The sequence below is a fragment of the Phyllobates terribilis genome, unplaced genomic scaffold (genome assembly GCF_046119375.1).
Source record: "Phyllobates terribilis strain yellow unplaced genomic scaffold, ASM4611937v1 Scaffold_1__5_contigs__length_1240528914, whole genome shotgun sequence".
Taxonomy (NCBI): Eukaryota; Metazoa; Chordata; class Amphibia; order Anura; family Dendrobatidae; genus Phyllobates; species Phyllobates terribilis.
The window spans coordinates 758,121,494-758,128,102 of record NW_027362761.1 but is presented as its reverse complement, the minus strand read 5'-3'; positions in this window follow the sequence as shown (position 1 = coordinate 758,128,102).

Sequence of the window (6,609 nt, the reverse complement as noted above, 5' to 3'; positions counted from 1 at the left end):
ACTTCAGCGAAATTCCATGAACAATGTAAGAGTTCCAAAGCATTTTTACACTTCAGCGGAATTCTGAGAACAATAGAAGAGTTCCAAAGCATTTATAAACTTCAGAAGAATTCAGAGATCAATGGAAGAGTTCCAAAGCATTGTTAAACTACAGCGGAATTCCGAGAACAATGGAAGAGTTCTAAAGCATTTTTAACCTTCAGCGGAATACCGAGAACAATGGAAGAGATCCAAAGCATTGTTAAACTTCAGCGGAATTCCGAGAACAATGTAAGAGGTCCAAAGCATTGCTAAACTTCAGCGGAATTCCTTGAAAAATGGAAGAGTTCCAAAGCATTTTTAAATTTCAGCGGAATTCTGAGAACAATGGAAAAGTTTCAAAGCCTTGTTAAACTTCAGCGGAATTCTGAGAACAATGGAAGAGTTCCAAAGCATTTTTAAACTTCAGTGGAATTCCGAGAACAATGGAAGAGTTCCAAAGCATTTTTATACTTCAGCGGAATTCCGAGAACAATGGAAGAGTTCCAAAGCAATGTTAAACTTCAGCGGAATTCCAAGAACAATGGAAGATTTCCAAAGCATTGTTCAACATCATCGGAATTCCGAGAACAATGGAAGAGCTCCAAAGCATTTTTAACCTTCAGCGGAATTCCGTGAACAATGGAAAAGTTCCAAAGCATTGATAAACATCATCGGAATGCCGAGAACAATGGAAGAGTTCCAAAACATTTTTAAACTTCAGCATAATTCCGAGAACAATGGAAGAGTTCCAATTCATTGATAAACATGAGCGGAATTCCGAGAACAATGGAAGCATTCCAAATCATTTTTAAACTTCAGCGGAATTCCGTGAACAATGGAAGAGTTCCAAAGCATTTTTAACTTCAGCAGAATTCTGAGAATAATGGAAGAGTTCCAAAGCATTTTTAACTTTAGCGGAATTCTGAAAATAATAGATGAGTTCCAAAGCATTTTTAATCTTCAGTGGAATTCCGAGTACAAAGCCAGAGTTCCAAAGCATTTTTAAACTTCAGCGGAATTCTGAGAACAATGGAAGAGTTCCAAAGCATTTTTAAACTTCAGCAGAATACCGAGAACAATGGAAGAGTTCCAAAGCATTGTTAGACTTCAGGGGAATTCGTAGAACAATGGAAGAGTTCCAATGCATTTTTAAACTTAAGCGGAATTCCGTTAACAATGGAAGAGTTCCAAAGCATTGTTCAACATCAGCGGAATTCCGATAACAATGGAAGAGTTCCAAAGCATTTTTAAACTTCAGCAGAATTCCGTGAACAATGGAAAACTTCCAAAGCATTGTTAAACATTTACAGAATGCCGAGGACAATGGAAGAGTTCCAAAGCATTGTTAAATATCAGCAGAATTCCGAGAACAATGGAAGAGTTCCAAAGCATTTTTAAACTTCAGCATAATTCCGAGAACAGTGGAAGAGTTCCAAAGCATTGATAAACATGAGCAGAATTCCGAGAACAATGGAAGAATTCCAAAGCATTTTTAAACTTCAGCGGAATTCCCTGAACAATGGAAGAGTTCCAAAGCATTTTTATACTTCAGCGGAATTCCGAGAACAATGGAAGAGTTCCAAAGAATTTTTCAACTTCAGCGGAATTCCGAGAACAATGGAAGAGTTCAAAAGCATTTTTAAATTACAGCGGAATACCGAGAACAATGGATGAGCTGCAAAGCATTGTTAAACATCAGCGGATTTCCGAGAACAATGGAAGAGTTCCAAAGCATTTTTAAACATCAGCGAAATTCCGAGAACAAAGGAAGAGTTCCAAAGCATTTTTAAACTTCAGTGGAATTCTGAGAACAATGGAAGAATTCCAAAGCATTTTTAAACTTCAGCAGAATACCGAGAACAATGGAAGAGTTCCAAAGCATTGTTAAACTTCAGGGGAATTCGTAGAACAATGGAAGCGTTGCAAAGCATTTTTAAACTTCAGCAGAATTCCGTGAACAATGGAAGAGTTCCAAAGCATTGTTAAATATCAGCGGAATTCTGAGAACAATGGAAGAGTTCCAAAGCATTTTTAAACTTCAGCATAATTCCGAGAACAGTGGAAGAGTTCCAAAGCATTGATAAACATGAGCAGAATTCCGAGAACAATTGAAGAGTTCCAAAGCATTTTCAAACTTCTGCGGAATTCCCTGAACAATGGAAGAGTTCCAAAGCATTTTTATGCTTCAGCGGAATTCTGAGAACAATGGAAGAGTTCCAAAGAATTTTTCAACTTCAGCGGAATTCCGAGAACAATGGAAGAGCTCAAAAGCATTTTTAAATTACAGCGGAATACCGAGAACAATGGATGAGTTCCAAAGCATTGTTAAACATCAGCGGATTTCCGAGAACAATGGAAGAGTTCCAAAGCATTGTTAAACATCAGCAGAATTCCGAGAACAATGGAAGAGTTCCAAAGCATTTTTAAACTTCAGTGAAATTCCATGAACAATGGAAGAGTTCCAAAGCATTTTTATACTTCAACGGAATTCCGAGAATAATGGAAAAGTGCCATAGCATTTTTAAACTTCAGCGGAATTCAAAGAACAATGGAAGATTTCCAAAGCATTTCTAAACTTCAGCATAATTCTGAGAACAATAGAAGAGTTCCAAAGCATTTATAAACATCAACAGAATTCAGAGATCAATGGAAGAGTTCCAAAGCATTGTTAAACTTCAGCGGTATTAAGAGAACAATGGAAGAGTTCTAAAGCATTTTTAAACTTCAGCGGAATACCGAGAACAATGGAAGAGTTCCAAAGCATTTTTAAACTTCAGCCGAATTCCGTGAACAATGGAAGAGTTCCAAAGCATTTTTAAGCTTCAGCGGAATTCTGAGAACAATAGAAGAGTTCCAAAGCATTTTTAAACTTCAGCGGAATACCGAGAACAATGGATGAGTTCCAAAGCATTGTTAAACTTCAGCCGAATTCCGTGAACCATAGAAGAGTTCCAAAGCATTTTTAAGCTTCAGCGGAATTCTCAGAACAATAGAAGAGTTCCAAAGCATTTTTAAACTTCAGCGGAATACCAAGAACAATCGATGAGTTTCAAAGCATTGTTATACATTAGCGGATTTCCGAGAACAATGGAAGAGTTCCAAAGCATTGTTAAACATCAGCGGAATTCCAAGAACAATGGAAGAGTTCCAAAGCATTTTTAAACTTCAGCGAAATTCCATGAACAATAGAAGAGTTCCAAAGCATTTATAAACTTCAGAAGAATTCAGAGATCAATGGAAGAGTTCCAAAGCATTGTTAAACTACAGCGGAATTCCGAGAACAATGGAAGAGTTCTAAAGCATTTTTAACCTTCAGCGGAATACAGAGAACAATGGAAGAGATCCAAAGCATTGTTAAACTTCAGAGGAATTCCGAGAACAATGTAAGAGGTCCAAAGCATTGCTAAACTTCAGCGGAAATCCGTGAACAATGGAAGAGTTCCAAAGCATTTTTAAACTTCAGAGGAATTCTGAGAACAATGGAAAAGTTTCAAAGCATTGTTAAACTTCAGCGGAATTCTGAGAACAATGGAAGAGTTCCAAAGCATTTTTAAACTTCAGTGGAATTCCGAGAACAATGGAAGAGTTCCAAAGCATTTTTATACTTCAGCGGAATTCCGAGAACAATGGAAGAGTTCCAAAGCAATGTTAAACTTCAGCGGAATTCCAAGAACAATGGAAGAGTTCCAAAGAATTTTTCAACTTCAGCGGAATTCCGAGAACAATGGAAGAGCTCAAAAGCATTTTTAAATTACAACGGAATACCGAGAACATTGGATGAGTTCCAAAGCATTGTTAAACATTAGGCGTATTTCCCAGAACAATGGAAGAGTTCCAAAGCATTGTTAAACATCAGCGGAATTCCGAGAACAATGGAAGAGTTCCAAAGCATTTTTACACTTCAGTGGAATTCCGAGAATAATGGAAGAGTGCCATAGCATTTTTAAACTTCAGCGGAATTCAAAGAACAATGGAAGAGTTCCAAAGCATTTCTAAACTTCAGCGTAATTCTGAGAACAATAGAAGAGTTTCAAAGCATTTATAAACTTCAGCAGAATTCAGAGATCAATGGAAGAGTTCCAAAGCATTGTTAAACTTCAGCGGTATTCCGAGAACAATGGAAGAGTTCTAAAGCATTTTTAAACTTCAGCGGAATACCCAGAACAATGGTAGAGTTCCAAAGCATTGTTAAACTTCAGCGGAATTATGAGAACAATGTAAGAGTTCCAAAGCAGTGTTAAACATCAGCGGAATTCCGAGAACAATGTAAGAGTTCCAAAGCATTTTTAAATTACAGTGGAATACCGAGAACAATGGATGAGTTCCAAAGCATTGTTAAACATCAGCGGATTTCCAAGAACAATGGAAGAGTTCCAAAGCATTGTTAAACATCAGCGGAATTCCGAGAACAATGGAAGAGTTCCAAAGCATTTTTAAACTTCAGCGAAATTCCATGAACAATGGAAGAGTTCTAAAGCATTTTTTCACTTCAACGGAATTCCGAGAATAATGGAAAAGTGCCATAGCATTTTTAAACTTCAGCGGAATTCAAAGAACAATGGAGATTTCCAAAGCATTTCTAAACTTCAGCATAATTCTCAGAACAATAGAAGAGTTCCAAAGCATTTATAAACATCAGCAGAATTCAGAGATCAATGGAAGAGTTCCAAAGCATTTTTAAACTTCAGTGGAATACCGAGAACAATAGTAGAGTTCCAAAGCATTGTTAAACTTCAGCGGAATTGCGAGAACAATGTAAGAGTTCAAAAGCATTTATAAAACTTCAACGGAATTCCATGAACAATGAAAAAGTTCCAAAGCATTGTTAAACAACAACAGAATCCCGAGAACAATGGAAGAGTTCCAAAGCATTTTTAAACATCAGCCGAATTCCGTGAACAATGGAAGAGATCCAAAGCATTTTTAATCTTCAGCGGAATTCTGAGAACAATAGAAGTGATCCAAAGCATTTTTAAACTTCAGCGGAATACCGAGAACAATGGATGAGTTCCAAAGCACTGTTAAACATTAGCGGATTTCCGAGAAGAATGGAAGAGTTCCAAAGCATTTATAAACTTCAGCAGAATTCAGAGATCAATGGAAGAGTTCCAAAGCATTGTTAAACTACAGCGGAATTCCGAGAACAATGTAAGAGTTCCAAAGCATTGTTAAACATCAGCGGAATTCCGAGAACAATGGAAGAGTTCCAAAGCATTTTTTAATTACTGCGGAATACCGAGAACAATGGATGAGTTCTAAAGCATTGTTAAAAATCAGCGGATTTCCGAGAACAATGGAAGAGTTCCAAAGCATTGTTAAACATCAGCGGAATTCCAAGAACAATGGAAGAGTTCCAAAGCATTTTTAAACTTCAGCGATATTCCATGAACAGTGGAAGAGTTCCAAAGCATTTTTAAACTTCAGCGGAATTCTGAGAACAATAGAAGAGTTCCAAAGCATTTATAAACTTCAGAAGAATTCAGAGGTCAATGGAAGAGTTCCAAAGCATTGTTAAACTACAGCGGAATTCCGAGAACAATGGAAGAGTTCTAAAGCATTTTTAAACTTCAGCGGAATTGCATGAACAGTGGAAGAGTTCCAAAGCATTTTTAAACTTCAGCAGAATTCTGAGAACAATAGAAGAGTTCCAAAGCATTTATAAACTTCAGAAGAATTCAGAGGTCAATGGAAGAGTTCCAAAGCATTGTTAAACTACAGCGGAATTCCGAGAACAATGGAAGAGTTCTAAAGCATTTTTAACCTTCAGCGGAATACCGAGAACAATGGAAGAGATCCAAAGCATTGATAAACTTCAGAGGAATTCCGAGAACAATGTAAGAGGTCCAAAGCATTGCTAAACTTCAGCGGAATTCCGTGAACAATGGAAGAGTTCCAAAGCATTTTTAAACTTCAGCGGAATTTCGAGAACAATGGAAGAGTTCCAAAGCATTTCTAAATATGAGCAGAATTCCGAGAACAATAGAAGAGTTCCAAAGTATTTTTAAACTTCTGCGGAATTCCCTGAACAAGGGAAGAGTTCCAAAGCATTTTTCAACTTCAGCGGAATTCCGAGAACAATGGAAGAGTTCAAAAGCATTTTTAAATTACAGCGGAATACCGAGAACAATGGATGAGTACCAAAGCATTGTTAAACATCAGCGGATTTCCGAGAACAATGGAAGAGTTACAAAGCATTTTTAAACATCAGCGGAATTACGAGAATATTGGAAGAGTTCCAAAGCATTTTTAAACTTCAGCGGAATTCTGAGAACAATGGAAGAGTTCCAAAGCTTTTTTAAACTTCAGCAGAATACCGAGAACAATGGAAGAGTTCCAAAGCATGGTTAAACTTCAGGGGAATTCGTAGAACAATGGAAGAGTTCCAAAGCATTTTTAAACTTCAGCGGAATTTCGTTTACAATGGAAGAGTTCCAAAGCATTGTTAAACATCAGCAGATTGCCGAGAACAAAGGAAGAGTTCCAAAGCATTGTTAAATATCAGCGGAATTCCGAGAACAATGGAAGAGTTCCAAATCATTTTTAAACTTCAGCATAATTCCGAGAACAGTGGATGAGTTCCAAATCATT